General features: G+C 41.0%; 1 protein-coding gene across 1 annotated transcript in view; it reads right to left on the reverse strand.

The window, feature by feature from the left end:
• The window catches only part of LOC136855159 (uncharacterized), a 52,363-nt gene extending 50,041 nt beyond the window's left edge, over positions 1-2,322 (reverse strand). The window contains exon 1 of the mRNA XM_067132069.1: positions 2,137-2,322. The gene's annotated coding sequence lies outside the window, so the exon portion shown is untranslated. The remainder of the gene's footprint in view (positions 1-2,136) is intronic.
• Between the last annotated feature and the right edge of the window lie 22,360 nt (positions 2,323-24,682).

Here is a 24,682-nt window from a genome sequence, read left to right on the forward strand (position 1 = left end):
GACTGTGGCTGAGTTTCATGGGGCACTGCTAAGAGTTTCACGGGTCGTAGCTGAGACCACCACCGGACCATGGCTAAGTTTCATGGGCCTTGGCCGAAAGTTTCAAACAGCATTATACGGTGTACAGAAAATTCGATTGCGCCGAAGTCTCTGGCGTGTATTTTACTTGTTAAATGATGCTACTTATGGGAAAATTGTTATTATTCTAAATACTTCCTCTAACAAAATCAATATTGCAACGAAATCTTTTCAGAAAGAAGGCTACAGGACTCAGTTCATTAGTCAAGGCCTATTGAAAGCAAGGGAAACAAAGACACCACTTCTTTTATGAAAGCAACTCAGCCTCTTTTCAGTTCTGCCTCAAACCATCGTCACGAAGAGACTGGTGACTTGGGAAACATTTCATGATTTCTACAGCAGTTGCCAAATATGAGCTGTTTCTGTCCCCAACTGCTGTTCTTCGTGTGAGAAGTTCTTCTCACAACAATTTTTTCTGATGTTTTTGTTTATTCACTTGTTTTCATGCGATCTCTCTCTTATTGTAGAGTTATTAGGATGGTCTGTCTCATAAAAAATGATTGATTTGAGTTTTCGTTGTGAATTGCCGGCTGTCAGGTAATCAATCGGCAGACAGAACTATGTTACTGTATTTGTATCTGTATTCATGTGAAATCCAAATATATTCGCATGCTTATGTATTCTGTAGAAATATTCACGTCTCTATTGCTTATCATAATAAGGGTGAAAGAACCACATCTAATTCGAGAATGACGCTCTGACATTATTTTGCCTGATTTTAATTATGATTCTGGCATGAAGTCTAGAGTACCGTTTTAGTTATAATAATTCATTTTTATGTATGAAATAACTCTTAGTGAATGCATTGAGCCACGTATACAGTAGTAATAGCTGAAGGCGTTATTAGATCTTGTTTGTAGCTCTCGCCAGAGAAGCCATTAACCGAGGTCAGAGAGCTCAAGAGGGGAAAGGAAGGGTAGTTGTTCCCCGCCAAGATCGCCCCCTCTATGGGCGTGTATGCACCATGTGATGCACTGCATGGGCGTGACGTCGCCCAAAATTGTATTGTCACACACCACCAATTAATTCATTACATTTAACCAATACGTTGAAATTGCGCAATATTATATTTGGAATTTATTTTTGATAACGAACTTGAGAATTATCTTAAAGTTTTTACGTTCATGTAAACTTTGTAAGTCTGTTCTGTGTTCGTGGTTATTGTATAACTTGCCTCTTTTTCCCCAATAAAACCCGAATGCAGGACGGAACGTACAGCTTCTTGGCTCAACTTTTGAGTAGACCTGATATCTAGTGTCGTGTAGTGATGTGTGTGTGGACTTAGAAAGGGTGATTGCCCCTATTATCCTTTGAACTTTGTTGTAACTTAGCTCATTTGAGTCCCATTGAGTTATAATTCCCTTTTGAGTAATTCATTTTATTCGTCTCTTATGTAATTACTCTTTGATATGTTTAACCTTTAGTTATTAAATTAGTTTAACTTTAAACTCAACAAATGCGTTTCAATATCCACCCATTTTATTTCATTTTCCTGTGTTTCAGTTTTTAAGAATAGTGAATATAATTTGATCTGATAAACTTGTATTGTGTTCATACTTTAAGGTTACGCAAGTAACTTATAGAAACGAGGTAAGGTCTGAAAATCAACCCTGAGTACTCAAGATTTTGAGATTGAGAGAGAGAGAGAGAGAGAGAGAGAGAGAGAGAGAGAGAGAGAGAGAGAGAGAGAGAGAGAGGCGCGTACCTCTCGTCGTATCTCACAGCAACTTATGATCTGAGTTCATGTCTATAGGGACTGCTCAGTAAGTAAAAGTACTTAATTGTGGTACTGATCATTAATGATATTAGTGTGTTATCCTCGTTAGTAATGAATTGGGTTGAGAGATATCTCCCGTAATTTAGAGAGAGAGAGAGAGAGAGAGAGAGAGAGAGAGAGAGAGAGAGAGAGAGAGAGAGAGAGAGAAACTTATCATGAAGGCATTTCCTCACCCAGTGACACCTCCTCTTACCAGATTTGTGTCCTTATCAGTTCGTGATAAGGAGAGTTTGTTAAAAGGCTGCCCTTTGTATGTGATGAAATGGTGAAGAATCTCTTACCTTTCTGATCGGTGATTCTGACTGAGGGAAGGAGAATCCAAAGGAAGAAAGGAAGGAAGATTCCTGCAGGTGGAGGTGATGCAATCCTCCTCAGGTAAATTCTCTCACAAATGAAGAAGACGACCGCCGTATCACCCACAGGGAAACGGAGGGAGCACTGGTGAAGGCACCCAACTTCGTCTCTGCCCGCCCAAAAGGCCTTATCTCCTTATCACTCGGGAATGCAAATCATCTGATCTGACGACCTCTGTGGCGAAAAAATTGACTGTATGGACAAAGTGGGCTGTATGCTAAAAGCCTTACGTAATAACACCACGAGGCTCCTTTGCGGTTTCTAAGTTACAGGAGAGATCATATCTCTCAACCCAATTCATTACTAACGAGGATAACACACTAATATCATCAATGATCAGTACCGCAATTAAGTACTATTACTTACTGAGCAGCCCCTATAGACATGAACTCAGATCATAAGTTGCTGTGAGATACGACTAGAGGTACGCGCCTCTCTCTCTCTCTCTCTCTCTCTCTCTCTCTCTCTCTCTCTCTCTCTCTCTCTCTCTCTCTCTCTCTCTCTCTCAAAATCTTGCGAGTACTCACGGGATGATTTTCAGACCTTAGAGGACCGCTACAAGTTACCTCGTTTCTATAAGTTACTTGCGTAACCTTAAAGTATGAACACAATACAAGTTTATCAGATCAAATTATATTCACCATTCTTAATAACTGAAACAAAGAAAAATGAAATAAAATGGGGGATATTGAAACGCATTTGTTGAATTTAAAGTTAAACTAATTTAATAACTAAAGGTTAAACATATCAAAGAGTAATTACATAAGAGACAAATAGAATGAATTACTCAAAAGGGAATTATAACTCAATGGGACTCAAATGAACCAAGTTACAACAAAGTTCAAAGGATAATAGGGGCAATCACCCTTTCTAAGTCCACACACACATCACTACACGACACTAGATATCACGTCTACTCAAAAGTTGAGCCAAGAAGCTGTACGTTCCGTCCGGCATTCGGGTTTTATTGGGGAAAAAGAGGCAAGTTATACAATAACCACGAATACAAAACAGACTTACAAAGTTTACATGAACGTAAAAAACTTAAAGATAATTCTCAAGTTCGTTATCAAAAATAAATTCCAAATATAATATTGCGCAATTTCAACATGGTGGTTAAATGTAGTGAATTAATTGGTGGTGTGTGACAATACAATTTTGGGCGACGTCACGCCCATGCAGTGCACGCACATACGCATACACGCCCATAGAGGGGCGATCAGAGGGCGGGGGAACAACTACCCTTCCTTTCCCCTCTCCCGAGCTCTTGACCTCGGTTAATGGCTTCTCTGGCGAGAGCTACAAACAAGATCTAATAACACCTTCAACTATTACTATACGTGGTTCAATGCATTCACTAAGAGTTATTTCAAACAAAAATGAATTATTATAACTAAAACAGTACTCTAGACTTCATGCTAGAATCATAATAAAAATCAGGCAAAATAATGTCAGTGTCATTCTCGAATTAGATGTGGTTCTTTCACCCTTATTATGATAAGAAATAGAGACGTAAATATTTCTACAGAATACATAAGCATGCGAATGAATGAATATATTTGGATTTCACACGAATACAGATATAAATATAGTAACATAGTTCTGTCTGTCGATTACCTGACAGACGGCAATTCACAACGAAAACTCAAATCAATCATTTTTTATGAGACAGACCATCCTAATAACTCTACAATAAGAGATAGATCGCATGAAACCAATGAATAAACAAAAACATCAGAAAAATTGTTGTGAGAAGAATTTCTCACAACCTCTGTTGCGCATCAGCCAGGCAATGAAACTCTTCTTTTGATTAGAGCCTTTACGTCTGCTCCTTCTGTGTGTGTGTGTGTGTGTGTGTGTTTGTTTGTATGCCGTCATTGCACACACACTCTCTTTCCGCATCTAGGACTGAAGTGGATGTCTTCGGGTGACCCATGACCTTGGCCCTTTCTTTCTTGGGCTCCCAAGACGAGGTCAACAAGAGAAAGCAAGCTTTCCATCCTGTCCCAAACTCTGGGGACAACAGGAGCCTTTTATCTTATCAGTCTCTTCTTTTATCAGACTGCTCGAGGCAGAGTTTTCTGATCAGCGGCGTTGTCATGCATTGCACCAACAGCTCTCCATGAATTGCTCTGCCGTGCCAGTTTGATCTTGGGAGGGGTTTTCAAATCTGTCAATGTGTGTGTGTGTCTCTCTCTCTCTGTCCATCTCTGTCTCACTGGAAGGCAATGAGCAAATCCTCGACTTCGTATTTATACACCATCTCTCTCTCTCTCTCTCTCTCTCTCTCTCTCTCTCTCTCTCTGTTCATTTTCCATATTCCCTTCGAAGACATAGACCCATGTGGGAAATGGGAATTATGATGGTATATATTATACAGCCTCTCTCTCTCTCTCTCTCTCTCTCTCTCTCTCTCTCTCTCTCTCTCTCTCTCTCTCTCTCTCTCTCTCTCTCACTATTCGGTTAGACGTAACTGATACTGAAAATCATTCTTATCAGCACGGATGGTTATAAGTCTCGAGAATTTCCTTCATAAGTCTCCTATATTAATGTTGTAAAAGTTACATTAGCAATGTTGTTTTTTCTAGTAAATGCTAACAGACATCGTAATTAGGACAATAATCGATGTATTAAACTTGGTTTGGAACCACGAAACTTGAACTCGTCAGTCGTTGCTCCCAAATCAGTTGTCACTGATAACAGTGATAAACTCTCTCTCTCTCTCTCTCTCTCTCTCTCTCTCTCTCTCTCTCTCTCTCTCTCTCTCTCTCTCTCTCACCTGATGTTCCATTGCTATGGATGAACTATTCGTCAACAGACGAAGAAGAAGCTGGACTATTCTATTATCGTTTAAAGTCACTTGAAGTTTTTACTTCCTGAGGACAATGACTGTATCGGTAATTATTACCAGTGACAAATATTATGGATGAATGTTAATAATGAAGGCAGAGGAGAGACACTGCGTGATAGTGGAGCGGTTGACTACAAAAAAATAGGGGAAAAGTGCAAATGGTGATACAAGCATGAAACTTGGCTCAAGGTGGCCGACAGGTTTTCAAAATGGCATCCTGTGGATATTTGAATGTTGGTATTTAATTGATTAATCACATTCAAATCCCTAAGTCACTCCCAGTTTATATTAAAATATTAAAAACAGGCCATTATATATGTAGATAAATCATTTCTCTGCATAGAAATATCCAAGATGGCTGTTGCTATATCAAAAATGTCCGCCAAAATGCCAAAAATTGGCACTTAAGCTCATATATGAGGCTAAATGTCGGGTAATACATGGATTTGGGGGTAACTTCAGCCTGATCAGTTCATTTTTTGTAGATTGGAAATCAATTAATCCCCAGTTAATTAATTTTCGTCCTCATTTAGAAAAAAAATGGGTAATAAGCTTAATGTAAAAGTGTAATAGTGTAGTGTCAGTGTACTACCAGGGCACACTGGTTGACACTATAGCTGTGAAACTCAGAATGGGGTTCATTGCTGGCTAATGGCAGAGATTTGTTTCCCAAATGCTGTTTACCTAGCCCCACTTCAAAGTTAAACAGATGCACCTGAATTGACAGGATGTGCCAGCACGGGAGAGCCAATCCAAGGAAGATGGGGCTTTAGTATTCTAGATGGTATACAGATCACATGGGAATTAAATAACATTGGATGAATGATCGGGCTAGGGGTAAGATTATGACATATCTGAGCCTAGTTGTATCCCATATCTGAAATTGCATATATGTTATATAGGTGGTAAAAGGATAAACCCTTGGCCTATAGAACAAAAGCAATGGCAGGACAATCTTGGAAGTCAACGTCTTTCCTGAAGGGAGATAGTATGACTAATTGGAGGCTTTGTTGCTTGTGCCAAGAGGACACATGAAAGACTAATTGATGCACCTGGTATTGGCTATGTTACCCTTGCTACAAACATTCCTGAATTCTATAAGTTAAATGCAATGCCTATACCATTTCATCCCAAAAGGCTCGATGAAGGTGATGGAATTCTGCAGACCTTTGAAAATAACAAAGCAACCTATCATGAATCATGTATGCTGAAGTTCAAAACAACAAAACTAGAAAGGAAAAGGGAGTCATTGTGTAAGACAAAAGAAGAAGATGATGCCCCATCAGCAAAATTCACACGTAGTAGCCAGAAGGCAGATGAAGAAGATGCAGAAGAATCTAAGACTGAGAAAGAAGGAATATGCTTTATTGTGACCAACCAGCACCAATCAAAGATTTACGATTGGCCATGACATTGCCTTTACATGAAAAGCTGCAACGATGTGCCACCAACCTACTAGATGAGAAACTTCCGGCCAAGCTTAGTGCTGGAGATATTGTTTCTCAGGACCATATGTATCACCCATCTTGTCTGACAGGTGTGTACAACAGGGAAAGAGCCTGGCTAAATTCCCAGAAAATTGGAGATGATTATGTGCTGTACAGACAAGAGGCATGTGCCCATGCTTTTGCTGAGCTTGAGATGTACCTAAGAAACAAGCAGTTGACTACAGATGGGTGCTGCTATTTTACAATAGTAGAACTTTATGATTTGTACAAACAAAGATTGGAACAGCTAAATGTTGATGCTTCCTTTGTGCACTGAACACGGTTGAAAGAACAGATACTTGCCTGCATCCCAGAACTGGAGGACTTTAAAAAGGGAAGAAAAATTTGGTTTGCCTACAAAAGGATAATGGGAGAAATCCTAGCCACGGCATGTGACTACAATGATGCACTAATCGTGGCCAAAGCAGCTAAGATATTGAGGAAACAGATGCTTGAACATGAGATAGAATTTGATGGAACCTTAACAGCAGACACTAGAAGAGAATCCGTGCCACCAAGTTTGTGTGCTACAAAACAGTGTCGATATAAAATCCCAACTTAAATATGGAACATCATCTACTGATCTAGCTTTAGCACTTTTGCACTTCAACTGTCGAAAGAATCCAGCATCTTCAACATTCTCCAGACATTCCAAGTCAAGAGAACCTCCGTTTCCAATATATATTGGTCTCCTGGTCTTTGCAAAAACTAGAAAGCGTCAATTAATTGATACAATCCATCACCATGGAATCAGCATCAGCTCTGATAGGGTTCTGGAATTGACTAAAGGGTTAGGAGAAGCAGTTATAACAAGGGCTGTGGAGGAAAGAGTAGTTTGTCCCACTACACTAAGAAAAGGGCTCTGTACAACTTGTGCTGTTGACAATCTGGACCATAATCCAAGTGCCACAACTGCACAAACATCCTTCCATGGGACAGGCATATCTTTGTTTCAGGATCCGAGCACTGATGAAAAGGGTGAGGACACCCACCTTCACCAAACTAAGTTCAACACCAGCAGCTAATGTACAACAGAAGCAGTTCATATAAAAATGTAAATGAGGCTAGACTTGATCTCCTTGCAAGAAAGCAAAGAGCTTATGATTGCATTCCCCCTACAACGGCTGCTCTTAGAGAGAATTGCAAGAGAGCTGCCTTTCAAGCAGGGCACATTTGGTGCCAGTCTTTAGTATGTCATCGGTTTTGTCCAGTCCAAGGCACTGGGGATGGCAACAGATTGATGGCACCTGGTTTCCGTATTGGACAGATTTGCAAATAGTAGCAAAATCGTGCCAAGAACTGAATAAGTGTGGCTGGAAAAAGGAATGCCATGGCAGGTGCAAGTGCTACAAATCTGGACTTACCTGCACAGCTCTCTGCAGCTGCACTTGCTAAAACTAATTGATACAAAAAACATATTGGTTTCTCTCAGGAGATGCATACTTTTTTATCTGTGGTGGCCATTTTGGAAATATGGTGTTCATATGGTGGCCATATTGGAAAGATGGGTTCACTTTATCTCTTCATGACAGTAAGAATGCCAAAATACAAATTCTCAATCATTATATGGACAGCATGCAACTTTTATAGGCTTATGAAATGAAAATATTTGAAATATACAGCGGATTTGCCACCATTTTGGAAAAGTGTTAGCCATCTTGGAAATAGCCAAATATTGAGGTGGCCGGAGGTTGATTTTGATTTATGGGGATAATAAGAGTTCTCATGCCAAATCTGTTGCTTGTATCACCATTTGCACTTTTTTCCCATTATCCCACTCCACTATGGAGGAAGGAGTGGTCCATCTGTCGGACGATGTCGCATGGCGATATTTATTTATTTGTTTTATTTAAGATTTTGGATGGATGGATGGATGTATGAGTTTTAGGGCAAAAGCCCAGGCACTGGGGCCAAAGAAGCCATTCAGCGCCGTAATGGAAACTAAATAAATTATATTATGAAAAATGAGTTAATGAGTGTATGATGAAGATGGTTCATAGATAAATTACAATATGATAAATGAATGAATTAATGAAGAAAATGCTTAATAAATAAATATATATATATATCTATGATGTGATTAATAAAATATAATTAAATTTTATTAAAAATGTTTATAGACTTTAAAAAGGGGATGAGAGCAGAAATATCTGCTTCATCTCCCAAAATATCACAGAGGGATTTACCTCTAAAATATCTCTCTCTTTGGTTAAAATATCTGGGGCAAGCAACCAGAATGTGCTCCACTGTTAGCATCTCACCACTGCAAGCACACTCTGGGAGGCTGCCCCCTTCTAAAAATAAACTGATGGGTCAAATAAGTGTGCCCAATCCTCATTCTGCTTAAAACTATTTCTGTTCGTCTATCCGACTGGAAAGACGAAAACCACGGCAATATACTATTTCTGATTTTTCTATACTTTCTATTATTGGCAAGAGAGGAAGTCCATCTTTCTTGCCATTTGTTTAAAATATAAGATCTAAAAGGACCTTTTAGGTCTGTATGAGGCACTTTACTAAAGGCTGTTTCTGAATAGACACTAGCACCTTTCGCTTCCTATCTGCCATCTCATTTCCACAAATCCCCACATGAGAAGGGACCCAACAGAAAGAGACAGATTTACCCAGATAATACAAATGGAAGAGCCATTCCTGAACTTTTGAACTAATGGATGGAAGCTATTGAATTTTTTTATTGCTTCTAAAGTGCTTTTGAGTCCGAGTAGATGACAAAATTAGTGTCACTACTTTCAAAAACTATATCCAGGGCAGAGACTATGGCTGTTAGTTCTGCTGTGAATATGGATGCAAAGTCAGGTAGTTTAGCTGTATATGCTGTATCACCAAGGATAACTGCACAGCCAACACCACTATCCGACTTTGATCCATCAGTATAGATTTTTGTCACATTAGTATGGGCAGTATCGTGCTCCAAGAACTTTCCCTAATCTCTTCCTCAGGACAGTCTTTTTGTTATATGCTTTTTGCACACGGATGCTGCTGGGATAAGCCATGGAGGATACACAGGATGTTTCACTTCCATGACTTTCTGGGATTTAAGATGACTATCCCTAACATCTTCATTTAGTCTAATTTGGAATGGTCTAGAGGCTCTTGTACCAGAAAAGACCCATGAGTCTGCTTCCTCAGCACTTGGAAGGAGGGATTTTTGGGAGCACTTTTAATTCTAGCCATGTATCTTAATCCTAGTTCTTGCCTCCTTAGATCAAGGGAAGTTGGTCTGTATCAACATATATGCTTTCAACAGGCGAAGTTCTAAAAGCTCCTGAGCATATTCTCAGCCCATATTGTGTACAACGTCCAGTTCCTTCAGCTTGGTTTTACAAGCTGAGGAATAAATCTGACAGCCATAGTCTAGCTTGGATCGACACAACGAGTCATACAGTCTCAGCAGGGATTTTTATCAGCTCCCAACTAAATCCAGAGACAACCTTTAAAATATTGAGAGATTGTTTAACATTAGTCTTTAAGGCATTTATGTGGCTGGCCCATGTCAATTTCTGGTCAATGGTCATTCCCAAAAATTTTACTTCCTTTTCATAAGGAATGATAGATCCTTTAAACTAAGGGTGGGAACCTCTTCCACACGCTGGCACCTAGTAAATCTTACAGAAACTGTTTTCGAGGAAGAGAATTTAAAACCATTCTCATCAGCCCACTTTGTAATAGCATTAACAGACCTTTGCAAATGTTTACATACTGACGAGGCATCATATCCTGTGCAGTATATTGCAAGGTCATCAACAAAAAGCGAGCATTTAACAGGTGATGATATTTGTTGCACAATACTGTTTATTGCAACTGAAAAAAGTGTCACACTTAACACACTTCCTTGTGGAACACCCTCCTCCTGCACAAAAGGTTGGGAGAGTGTGTTGCCCACTCTAACCTTAAAAAATCTCTGTTAAAAAGGAATATATGAATTTAATCATTCTTCCACATATGCCCATTTTGTGCAATTGTTTTAAGATGCCAATTCTCCAAGTAGTGTCATATGCTTTCTCTAGGTCGAAAAAATACCCCAATAGTCTGACATCGTTTGGCAAATCCTTGCTGGATTTGATTGGTCAGCCTCAGCAAAGGATCAAGGGTGGAACGATTTTTCCTGAAACCAAATTGAAATGGAGTTATTAGTCCTTTAGTTTCCAGGTGCCAAACTAATCTGGTGTTTATCATTTTCTCCATCAGCTTACAAACACAGCTGGTAAGAGCTATTGGTCTATAGCTGGTGGCTTGGGAAGCGTCTTTATTAGGCTTTTTTATGGGGACAATTATGGATATTTTCCAGTCCTTGGGTAAAATTCCAGTTTCCCATATTTTGTTTATAATCTTGAGTAGATACTTTTTGGCATCATCTGGGAGGTGTTTAAGCATTTCATATAAAATTGAATCACCCCCGGGAGCTGTTGATTCAGTTGAAGAGAGTGCTTCCCGAAATTCTCTTAAGGAAAATTTGTGGTTGTATGGTTCAGATTTTCCCGAATCAAATTTCAGAGTCATTTCAGCCTTCCTAATTCTCTGAAATTCTAGAGAATAATTATCAGGGCTGGAAACTTGAGAAAAGTGTTTTCCCAGCTCACTGGCAACTTCAGTGGGCTCTGTGATCAGAGTGTTATTGACTTTTAATGAGGGTAATGGTGACGCAACAAATTTTCCACTCAGTTTCCTAATTTTGCGCCACACCACTCTCAATGGAGTTTTGGAATTGATTCCATTGATATAATAAAGCCAACTCTCTCTTTTGGCTTTCTTATAAAAACGCCGCTGCTTGGCTAACGCACGATTATAGATTAATTTAGACTGAGGGGAGCCACTAGTTTTGTATCGTCGGTAGCACTTCCTAGTGACTTTCCTCAGAGTACCACATGTCTTATTCCACCAGGGAACTGCAGGTCTGCGAGGTTTACCTTTTGTCTTAGAGATCGAGCCCCTCGGCACTCTTCAGAGTGGATTCAATGAAGTAGTCATAGGCATCCAGGTGAGAATGAAATGACTCAAATTCCTTATCTAGATTGACTCCTTGACTGAACTTGTCCCAGTCAGCATCCTCTACCTTCCACTTAGGTAATGTTTCAGATGGGGCATTTACAGCATATTTCAGATGGATCGGGTAATGATCACTGCCAATCAAATCTTCATTAACAGACCAGTTAAAGTCAAGGTGGATATTTGTTGAAGAAATACTAAGGTCCAGTGCAGAAAGATGATTATGATGAATATTGTGGAAGGTCATTGACCCATTATTATATAGTGCAACATCATTCGTATCAATAAGGTCCTCAATTATTTTCCCTTTGCCGTCTAAACACTGACTTCCCCAAAGGGGTTGTGGGCATTAAAATCTCCTAATACGAGAAAAGGAGCGGGAAGTTGGTTAATCAAGGACTGAATATCTCCAATGTTAAAAGAAAGGTCTGGTGGGAGGTATAGTGAGCAGACCGTGATCCTCTTGTCTAAGATGGCAGACACTGCAACCGCTTGGAGAGTTGTATTTAGTTGTATTGTGGAGTGCTGCAAAGACTTATTGATAATAATTGCAGCACCTCCATGAGCACGATCACCAACTGGGGAGTAGAATTAAACATGGCATAATCAAGTCCAGGGTTGTAAGGAGAGTTTCCTATCATTGTTTCTTGCAGGCATACGATCCTGGGCTGAATTCATTCATTAAAACTTTAAGATCTTCAGAACGGGCTCTGAGACCTTTGCAGTTCCACTGGAGGATGTCGTAAGTGAATGTAAAAAAAGTTAAAAGTACTACTTCCCACTCACTGGAGGGGAAGTGCCGATCCTAGGTTGGAGAGGAAAGTTCTCCTTTATCAGAGGTGGTTTTTTTGATCCCTTTTCGTCCTTGTTAAAGGTCGGGGTTTTTGGCTTACCATCAGATTTTGTGTTATGCCTTTGATGGTCAGGGTGTTCACTGGTCTTCTGAATATTGTTGTTGCTGTTGCTTTGAGTCTTAGGACGGCATGACTGGTAAGCACTCACCTGGCTTTGGGCTTTATATACATTTGGACTCACCTTTCTGGGTGGGGAGATCTCTTCCAGCGCACTGAACCCATTTGATGTTTTTATTATAAAACCCTCATCACTGGGATGTGTTCATGTGCCTTTCTTGGCCGAAGCTGCAAGTTCTTATCCCAGTAAAGTTAGGGCAGTAATACAGTGTCCAATAAATAAAGGTCAATGGAGACGAAAACACGAGAGAAAAAGTTTTGCTCTCCTTATTTGGATTAACAATATTTATTACACAAAGCAAAAAAATAAACAGTCAGCCTTTGACTACAGGACAAAATATGCAGTCCTTAAATAAATCCAGTGGATTACCTAATCTCTAAAACTAAATCCCTAAGACAGTGAAAAATAGCACTGTGGAAGCAGTATCAAATAAGGGCCCAAATAACATACCTATAACTAAATAAGGTTAGGAAGGAAGGAGGAGACATACAGAAAGAAAACACTTAAATTCCTACCTAATATTATAAAACTAAACTTTAACATTAATAATAATAACAGTAATTAGTAATAATAATAATAATGAAAAAACCAAAACTAAGGAATAGCTTCTCTCACAGTTTATTGGGGCAACAAAGGGTTACACCCACACTTATTGACGTTTAGAGGTGCTAGGCTGAGGGTCATTTGCACCGGGAACTCTGACACGGTCTCACAACTAAAAACCAGGGACGGCGTTACTCAACAGGTCACAGCTATCGGAGGGAGTTCTGGAGCACAGGTAGCAACAGGGGTATACTACTGGTAGTGACACCCTGAAATAAATACCAAGAGGACAATACCTGTTCACAGACTCCCTATTTTTCCTCCTCTTTCCCACAATGCCCCCACAACTTTGATACTGATGAAGAAGACGTCCTGGAGGATGCAGAGGCGCCCTTCCTGCGTCCACTCGGCCGGGAATAATTCCAATTGCGTCGTCCTGAGCCCGCAGGAAGTCCACACCACGCACAAACACTAGCCTAGGGTAGGCTACAATAGCTCAGAATCCGTGGGTGGCAGGAACTGAGCCCACAACGCAAAAGGTAATCCAAGCATCCAATTGGCTTAAATGTGTGGGAGGCATGCAAGTCAGGCCCGTACTGACTAGGGGAGGAATCATACCCTCCGAAGAAAACTTTTGTCTCCAAGGACGACCACCGTAAAAACACGAGACGCAACTGCCAGTCAACACTCCAGAGTCCATGGCAGCTCTCACCCACATCAAAAAGAAACAATAGAGGGAGTTAGCTGTTCAAACTTTTACACACTCCAATGCCAGGGAGGAGGCCACCAAATGTCTTTAGCAACACAGCCTTGTCACAAGCAAAACCAAACTTAACCTTTTAAATAAATCAATAATTAAAGAAAATCACAAGGCTGAGACTAACATAAAATTAATGACAATTACTTTTTAATACCTGATACCTTCCTTCCCGAAAAGAAAAAAAATTTTGAACAATAAAGTAACATAATTGAAAAAAAATTTTTTTATAAATGGAAGACCTGTAAAAGAGCACATTAAAAACCATTAATTGATTCAAAGAGGTCATAACAAAATGACAAAAACCTGAAACAGAATGACAGTTAATCTGAAACATTTCCATAATATACAAACCAAATATATATATATACCTTACAGATGCAACTCAAACCAACATGGGCAAAAACACCACAGCAAAGAAAACCTTAAAGACAAGGAAACAAACCTATCTAGCTAAACCTAAATAAAAAGCTCAGACACACAGTCACGCACCTTAACCTACCACACACCCACAGCACCACTCCAGATGTCATATAACACCATTACAAAGAAACTACCAACAGGACAGAATCCACACGAGATCAAAATACCAATCACATACAGAACTCAAAGCAACTGGCATGGTCGCCAACAAGACTTAAGTTATGTTTCAAAAGAAAACTTACCAAACTTAACCTACTAAATTAAACTAAGAAAACGCACAAGAACAAAACGAAATCATACTACACAAATAATTTTTTCATACAACTAAACTTGAGTAACGAGCAGGGAGGCGCATGAAAAGGTGGTAACGAAACATGCTTAAGTAGTCCTGGATAGGGCATCAGGAATCTTATTTTCCGAGCCTTTCACGTGCTTAATAATCAAATTAAATTCTTGTAGAAAAAGCTACTGGGCAAAATCCTCTGGTTGGCTCCTTTCATCCGTTCGATGAACACCAGCGGTTGTGATCTGTCCAGATTTCCACGGAAAAGAAAAAATTTGTTACATAAGGTTTAAAGTGAGTCAAAGATCGAACCAAGGAGAGAGCTTCTTTTTCAATTGTTGAGTACACCTTTCAGCTGCCAGCAACTTCTTGCTGAAGTAAGATACTGGATGAACTTCACCGCTTTCTCTTCCTTTTTGGAAAAGAACACCTCCCATACCAACGTCACTAGCGCCCCACAAGCGATGATAAATGGCCTATGAAAATCCGGGGAAGTTAAAATGGATTAGTTATCAATATTGATTTAAGTTGGTTAAAAGCTTTCTCACACTGATCAGACCATGAGAATTTTCGGCCTTTCTCTAACAAACTAGTGAGAGGTTGAGCGAGATCTGCATAATTTTCAAACCGGAGATAGTACCCAGTCATACCAAGTACTCTCCTCACTTCTCTGACATTACTCGGCCTGTTCAAGTTAAAGATCATTATTCGAGGTTGGCTTGTTTAGAGCCACCTGACCCAAACCAACCTCGTGACCTAAATAACAAACCTTGGCCTGCCCTACTTCACACTTAGCTAAATTAACTACAAGCCCAGCACACCTTAGAGCTAAAAACCTTACGAAGCCTTACCATATGGGTGTTCCAGTCATTACTATAAACAACCAAATCATCAATATAAATTTCTGTTCCTTCCAGACCACAAATGACCCTATTCATTAATCTCTGAAAAGTGCATGCAGCATTCTTCATGCCAAACCCTAACCATTCTAAAGTCCAAAAGGAGTAACAAATGCAGATATCTCACGAGCACGATCGGACAATGGAACCTGCCAGTACCCTTTCAACAGATCCAATTTAGTAATAAACTTGGCAGACCTTGATCCGATCCAGACAATCATCAATACGAGGTAATGGAAAAGAATCATTTTTGGTGTGGTATTAACCTTCCGATAATCCACACACATGCGGAACTTACCATCCGCCTTCTTTACCAGTACTAAAGAACTCCAGGGACTCACAGATGGCTGAATAAGGTCATGCTTCAAATGTAGTTGATCTCCTTACTGACTAAATCTAGTTTTACAGGGTTCAGCCGGTAAGACTCTGCTTTACAGGGGAAGCATCACCCACATCAACATCATGGCTCAAAACCTGGGTTCTCCTGGGGCATCCTGAAAAAGTTCTGAAAAAGAATAGATTAAATTAAGCACTTCTTCTCTTTGATTAGAATTTAAATGTCCTAAACTACTTTTCAACAGTTCTAAATTTTGCATATTTTCCCCAATGCATCCGAAGGAACCTGACACACTAAGTCATCGGACTCCTCCGGAGGTACATCAACTACCAATGGACACGGGTTCATACACAATCGCTAAGGGATCACCACACTTGCCAACATAAGGCTTTAAACGATTAATATGAAATATTCTACATTTACGGCTTGAACCGAGCCTCAATCTCATAGTTAACATCAGACAACTTCCTCAGAACCTTCCAAGGACCCTATACCTCGGCTCGAGAAAACTGTCGGATCCATACTCAATACCAATACTAATTCCCCAGGTTCAAATGAACGAACCTTAACCTTTTTATCGAAATTTTCCTTCATTCGGGATTGAGACTGTTCCAAATTCTCCTGGCAAACTTCCAGGCATTCAACATCCTAGACCTTAAGTCTTCCACCAATCCTCCAACTTTTACTTCCCCCTTCCGGTTGGATTTTAGCATTTCAAACATAATTTCTAACGGTCCTCGAACTTTGTGCCCAAATACCAACTCGAAAGGAGCTACACCTGTAGAAGAGTTAGGGTGATTTCTAATAGCGAAGAGGGCAAAAGGGAGGGCTTTGTCCCACTAAAATTACCAGAATCATAACAATGTTTCTTAAGTACAGACTTGAGGGTTTGATGAAACCTTTCCACCAAACCTTGACTCTCCGGATGATAAAATAGCTGGTAATGTGCTGAATGGCCAGTTCAGCACATTTACCCTAAATACCTTACTCGTGAAATTCGTCCCACAGTCGGTCTGAATTACACGAGGGAGACCATACCTGGAAAAGAAATCCATTAACTTTTCAAAAACAAACTTTGAAGTAATACGCCTCATGGAGGTATAGCTTCAGGAAAAACGAGAGGCTCTATCCATGATAGTTAGTAAATATACATAACCAGTTTTAGTCTTGGGTAAAGGACCCACCACATCAATAACCAACTCTGAAAATGGTTCACCTATGGCAGGTATGGGATGCAATTGCTTTAGGAATACCCTGGTTCGGCTTCCCATGACTTGACAAGTTTATACTCTCTGATGAACTGCTTCACACTCAGTTTCATTCCAGGCCACCAGAAATATCTAGCCAAACTGTGGAAAGTTTTCAACATGCCCAAATGACCTGAAAAGAAATTTGTGTGAGCTAATTCCAACACAGATTTTCTGAACTGAGACGGCACTATGATCTGTTCAACACGACCAGTTTTATTTACATCATCAGTGGCGGGATCGACTAAACCTGTATAAAAGACCTCTTACAATACCAAACCTAGGCTTAGTCAGATCCTCGACATCACCCAAATCAAAATTAAATTCATCTTTCTGAGCTTTAATAAAAGCAGCTCTGTCACAATCAAAGTTAAAGTCTAACTGATCACTTACACTACTCTCTACTGACCCGGCCTTTCTACATCTAACTTTACACTGTTAACATTAAGTCATCATCATTATCTTCATCATCAGTAAATTAGCAGCTCTTGCTGCAGACCGAGTGGGTTACAGTCACGGACTGGCATTAACGGACAATATAGGAACAGCTCCCGACCTTCACTATCCAGCATGTCATTCCCCAGGATACCATCAATTCCAGGGATAGGCAGACTATCCACCACAGCTAACTCAGTTATCCGATCATATCCTGGAAAAGACAAGTGGACGTTAACCAAAGGAGCAGACACAACTGAATCTGGGAAACCTCCCAACACTACAAAATTACCAGTATACTTAGTACCACCATTCAAAGTAGTCTTCAAAATCAACGACCGGCAGAACCGGTGTCCCTAAGAAACTTAACCTGGACAACACAGTCATCACAAATCAACTTTCCAGGCCATACATATTTATCAAACTCAAGTCACAATTGACCATTAGGAACATCTTTGACATTACTGCCTACACTACTACTGTCTACTACAGATCTGTCTACAGCACTACTTTTTACGTTAGACCTATCAGGAATTACAGCCACTGGACTTTGACCATTACGTTTTTGTAACGTCGACAGTATTGCATTGGCTTTGGAAATGCCCTGGTTTGTTGCACCAGTAGCAAGTTCCTCGACGACCTGAACCTCTGTTTCCATTATTATTAGACCCGTAGTACCCATTAGGTAACCCTATTAACAAAAACTCTGGGGAGGAGACTCTCCTTGGACTCTACCCATATCCCTACCACCTGAAAAAGAATTAGGTTAACATTTTTAGGGTGTGGGAATCGACAAAGAGGCTTCTCTCCTACCACCACTGGGAGTGAAGCGAAGGGTTATTCAACATTTTATAATTGAAATTTCCACTACCAGACCGATGAGTCAACACATACTCATCCGCTAACTGAGCGGCATTACTCACTTTAGTAGCCTTCACCTCCTCTAGGTGTACCCTCAACTCCCTGCTACAGGCTTTCTTAAATTCTTCAAGGAGCAGCAGTTTTAACAGCCGCGAAAGTGACTTCCTTCGACTCTTTAACCAGTCATCGAACTGTTCCTCCTTGATGCGGCAAACTCGACAAAGGACTGTGCAGGAGTTTAATGTAATTACGAAACCTGAGGCGATAGGCCTCAGGGACCAGATCATACGCTTTCAAAACCAAGCTCTTAACTTTTTGATAGTCCTGAGCTACTCCCTCCTCCAAGGCATTATATACCCGAATTGCCTTGCCAACCAACCTTACTGGATAAGAACTGTCCACATCTCTTGTGGGCCAAGACAATCGGGTAGCCACACGCTTGCAAACGCCTTGAAGAACTCTGGGACGTTCTTCTCATCAAACATAGGCACTAATTTAAGTGCCGCACCTAAATTAAATTTCTCTTCAACCTCTACCTTTGGTGAGCTAGCCATATTTGCTCTCTCTTTTCCTCTTAGCCATTTCCAAATTTAGATTTACCATCTCCTCTCTCATGACGCCTTGCCCTCTCGTTTTCCTCAAACTCAATCTTACGCAACTCTATGCGTTTACATATTAATTTAAATTCCATGTCCTCCTTAGATTCACCCAAAACATTAGAAAGGGGACAGGTTCCACTGGTACAGAATTAAGAGGCAAAAAGGATTATTAGACAAATTCCCACTACCTCTAAGGAAACCTTCTTTAAATTTGCAGGACCTTCATACAGGGTACCGATACTGAGGAGGATCCTCAAACAAGGCTAGACCAGCTGCCACACTCACATTGTCACTATCCACTTCCACACTCCCTTCATCAACACTTCCTAAATCACTCTCCCTATCGCTTTCCAAATGCTCTTCAGCCATATCCTGACTAACCTTACTCCTGACTAACAACAAAACTTCCTTCTTCGAGTCCGAAGACTTCACCACAATACCCAACCACCGTGCACACTCTATTAAATGTTTCTTATTCAAAACCGGCAGATGCTTCAAACAATCAGCTGACCCCAAAAACTCGGCCGGATCAAAACTAAATTCCTCCATGATGCAAAAATTAAATAATTCGGGGAAGGCAACAATACTCAACAAGGCAACAAATATTGAAGCGTTCACTCAGTGCCGCTCCACAGACCCAATCACTGAACACCCTGAGCTCTCTATCCTTCAAGTCGCCAATTATTACAATTGACTTTGTGAGGGCAGAAGTGTTACTTTCTTAAAGCACCAGTAAAGAGAGGGCAGTAATACAGTGTCCAATAAATAAAGGTCAATGGAGACGAAAACACGAGAGAAAACTTAACAATATTTATTACACAAAGCAAAAAAAATAAACAGTCAGCCTTGTGACTACAGGACAAAATATGCAGTCCTTAAATAAATCCAGTAGGATTACCTAATCTCTAAAACTAAATCCCAAGACAGTAGAAAAATAGCACATAAGCAGTATCAAATAAGGGCCCAAATAACATACCTATAACTAAATAAGGTTAGGAAGGAAGGAGGAGACATACAGAAAGAAAACACTTAAATTCCTACCTAATATTATAAAACTAAACTTTAACATTAATAATAATAACAGTAATAATAGTAATAATAATAATAATGAGAAAAACCAAAACTTTAGCTCCTCACAGTTTATAGGGGAACAAAGGGTTACACCCACACTTATTGACGTCTAGAGGTGCTAGGCTGAGGGTCATAGCACCGGGGAACTCTGACACGGTCTCACAACAAGCAACCAGGACTGCGACACTCAACAGGTCACAGCTATCGGGGGAGTTCTGGAGCACAGGTAGCAACAGAGGTATACTACTGGTAGTGACACCCTGAAATAAATACCAAGAGGTTACCTGTTCACAGACTCCCACGTTCCTCCTCGGGCCACAATGCCCCCACAACTGCCGCACTGATGAAGAAGACGTCCTGGAGGATGCAGAACGCCCTTCCTGCGTCCACTCGGCCGGGAATAATTCCTTGCGTCGTCCTGAGCCCGCAGGAAGTCCATCCCACGCACAAACACTTGCCTAGGGTAATCCTGAATAGCTCAGAAAGCCGTGGGTGGCACAGGAACTGAGCCCACAACGCAAAAGGTAATCCAAGCGATCCAATAAGTGGCTTAAATGTGGGGGAGGCATGCAAGTCAGGCCCGTACTGACTAGGGGAGAATCATACCCTCGAAGAAAACTTTTTGTCTCCAAGGACGACCACCACCCCACGAGAGGAAAATGCCAGTCAACACTCCAGAGTCCAAGGCAGCTCTCACCCACATCAAAAAGAAACAATTTATTAGGAGTAAACTTTTTACACACTCCAATGCCAGGGAGGACCACCAAATGTCTTTAGCAACACAGCCTTTCACAAAAACAAAACCAAACTTAACCTTAAATAAATCAATAATTAAAGAAAATCACAAGGCTGAGACTGAACATAAAATTAATGACAATTACGTTAAACCTGATACTGGGGATGATGTTCCTTTAAATTTCTTGTGGAAGCAGCTGCTACCTTATCCCTGTTGTTAGTGGTAGTAACGACTGAAGGGTTAGAGTTTGCTCTCCTTATTTGGGGCTGTTCCTTCGATTCTTTCTTGGTGGAATGTTCGCATATGTTTGCAAGCTTTGTTTGGGTGCTGAATCTCCTGCCTTTACTTTTGTTTCCACTTTGTGGTGTAGATTGTCCATGCTTTTGAAGTGCAGTGTTTGGTACTAGGCTTCAAAGTACTTCGTGATTCAGGGTTCTGATTATTGTTTTCGGCCGATGTAGAAGCAGGTTTCAGAGCCTACTAGTAGATGTTATTGGAGGCTTTGCTTTATTAGGATTCTTCATCAACCTTATGACAGAAGCATAAGTGGAGTTGGCACTTCTATTCGCTGCCATTACCACCCGCTTTGCTGCACTAAGGCTGATGTGTTCGTTGTCTGCCACTGCCAGCACTTCTTCTTCGAACCTGTGCCTGGGGCAGGTCCTAGAATTTGGAGTGTGGTCGCCTTCGCACTGAAAACAGTACCGGGCTGCTTCACACTCAGGGTTGTCGTGCTCTACAGAGCATACAGAACATCTTTTTATTAATACATGAGATTTGAATATGGCCGTATTAACATTTACGGCATTGTTTTGGCTTTCGTTTGTATTTTTTACCTGCATCCTTTCGTGGCCGACGATGAGGGTGTCAGGTAAATAACTAGAGGAGAAGGTTAGTAGGATGGCTGCATCGCCTCCCAGTTTTTTAACTTGGTATATGCAAGGGGGGCATCGTTTGAGAATTTCCTCCTCATTAAAGGCATGAAGATCTCTAGAGTATACCACCCCCTCTTAAAGTGTTAAAGAATTTATGGGACGCAATATGTTCAATATTCCCATCTTCAGGTGGTTTGAATTTGGTTAACAATACTGCTTGCGTCTCGTTTCCTGCTTTTATTAATAAGTTCTTCCCATACCTTTTCAAATTTCCGATGGGGATAGTACCACTTTGTTCTCAATGCATTCGGCACCTTTTATGAGATTATCCCTTCCTCCTTAAAGCTAGCAACATGCCAAATTGGGGGGAGTGTTCTGCTGCATGGAGACGATTCACATTCTTCATCCTTTGGTACAAAATCAAATAGATCGTCATTCACATTTCTCACTGAAAACACCTTCGTGCTGAGTACTGCATCGTTGAGGACATGGCCATGTAATTTCTTCTGAGCCTCATATGCTTCCTGGGAAGAAGAGAATTTAATATAAGCAGAAAAAAAGTCCGCTTGTCTTTTTCTAGAGTCAATTTTATTCTTTCTACTTTTCCAAATTGCTTGGCTACACTGAACAAGCATTCATAGTCCAATGATAGGCTAATGTTAGTGCAATAGAGCACTCTATCTAAGTCAATTCCACCAGTTTTGATACCTCCCTGGTGTCTCGGAGTCTGGGTTAGTCCAATGGTCGAGCTCGTGTCCATGTCTACGCCAGAAGTCGTTTCCCGTGCCAGTAAGTCGCCAGATCCAGGGGAGGGAATACATGAGGCCAAATCCATTTTGAGAGAGCATTTTATATACTGCTTGGTTATATCAAGAAGGCACCGTGGATCAGTCAGGTATTGGGATTCTCCGCCAATGGCACAAGTGAGAGTTGACTCCCAATGGTCCACCCCATACCCTACCCTGACGGGATAGCACCAACACGCTTTCAGTGGCCCAGGTATAAGCCTATCCGCCTGCTGAGAGCTCTGCCCCACCAATGGGGACCGACTCCCCACCGTAAGCATGTTGGTGGGCTTCGGACAAAAGCCAGAGTCCCATCCCAAACACCAGCCCCCCCTGGATTCCGATGGGCTGATGCCTGGAGATGGTTCCGCCCTCAAGATAGCAATGGGAGGGTCCCATCACTACCTCTTGGGTCCAAACCATGTCAGGTGGTGACTTAACCACCACAACTCCCACAATTAGCTTCAGATGCCAACCCTCCCAAAACACGGTCCCTTCTCAGACTCACCAAAGCAGCGAAATTTTTGCAAAAGTGGAAAATTCCACATAATTAATCCAAAATGTTAATAAAAATGTGACATGGAGGAGAAGGATGTAGTAAGAATGAAAATTTCTAGAAAGAAGAGATAGTTCTGACGAATTTAGTTGGATCGGCAGCAGAGTCTCAAGACTAGTGGAGAGGAATCCCAATCAGGTGTCAAGACCCTTCTGTTGGTCCCCAAGCCCCTACCCACGACAAGGGGTCAGAATCTAGGGGAAAGATGATTATGATGAATATTGTGGAAGGTCATTGACCCATTATTATATAGTGCAACATCATTCGTATCAATAAGGTCCTCAATTATTTTCCCTTTGCCGTCTAAACACTGACTTCCCCAAAGGGGGTTGTGGGCATTAAAATCTCTAATACGAGAAAAGGAGGGGAAGTTGGTTAATCAAGGACTGAATATCTCCAATGTTAAAAGAAAGGTCTGTGGGAGGTATAGTGAGCAGACCGTGATCCTCTTGTCTAAGATGGCAGACACTGCAACCGCTTGGAGAGTTGTATTTAGTTGTATTGTGGAGTGCTGCAAAGACTTATTGATAATAATTGCAGCACCTCCATGAGCACGATCACCAACTGGGGGAGTAGAATTAAACATGGCATAATCAAGTCCAGGGTTGTAAGGAGAGTTTCCTATCATTGTTTCTTGCAGGCATACGATCCCTGGGCTGAATTCATTCATTAAAACTTTAAGATCTTCAGAACGGGCTCTGAGACCTTTGCAGTTCCACTGGAGGATGTCGTAAGTGAATGTAAAAAAAGTTAAAAGTACTACTTCCCACTCACTGGAGGAAGTGCCGATCCTAGGTTGGAGAGGAAAGTTCTCCTTTATCAGAGGTGGTTTTTTGATCCCTTTTCGTCCTTGTTAAAGGTCGGGGTTTTGGCTTACCATCAGATTTTGTGTTATGCCTTTGATGGTCAGGGTGTTCACTGGTCTTCTGAATATTGTTGTTGCTGTTGCTTTGAGTCTTAGGACGGCATGACTGATAAGCACTCACCTGGCTTTGGGCTTTATATACATTTGGACTCACCTTTCTGGGTGGGAGATCTCTTCCAGCGCACTGAACCCATTTGATGTTTTTATTATAAAGCCCTCATCACTGGGGATGTGTTCCTTGTCAGACTTTCTTGTGGAAGCAGCTGCTACCTTATCCCTGTTGTTAGTGGTAGTAACGACCAAGGGTTAGAGTTTGCTCTCCTTATTTGGGGCTGTTCCTTCGATTCTTTCTTGGTGGGAATGTTCGCATATGTTTGCAAGCTTTGTTTGGGTGCTGAATCTCCTGCCTTTACTTTTGTTTCCACTTTGTGGTGTAGATTGTCCATGCTTTTTGAAGTGCAGTGTTTGGTACTAGGCTTCAAAGTACTTCGTGATTCAGGGCTCTGATTATTGTTTTCGGCCGATGTAGAAGCAGGTTTCAGAGCCTACTAGTAGATGTTATTGGAGGCTTTGCTTTATTAGGATTCTTCATCAACCTTATGACAGAAGCATAAGTGGAGTTGGCACTTCTATTCGCTGCCATTACCACCCGCTTTGCTGCACTAAGGCTGATGTGTTCGTTGTCTGCCACTGCCAGCACTTCTTCTTCGAACCTGTGCCTGGGGCAGGTCCTAGAATTTGGAGTGTGGTCTGCCTGCACAACTGAAACAGTACCGGGCTGCTTCACACTCAGGGTTGTCGTGCTCTACAGAGCATACAGAACATCTTTTTTATTAATACATGAGATTTGAATATGGCCGTATTAAGTAACATTTGCTCTGCAT

This window comes from Macrobrachium rosenbergii, chromosome 30, assembly GCF_040412425.1.
Source record: "Macrobrachium rosenbergii isolate ZJJX-2024 chromosome 30, ASM4041242v1, whole genome shotgun sequence".
NCBI lineage: Eukaryota > Metazoa > Arthropoda > Malacostraca > Decapoda > Palaemonidae > Macrobrachium > Macrobrachium rosenbergii.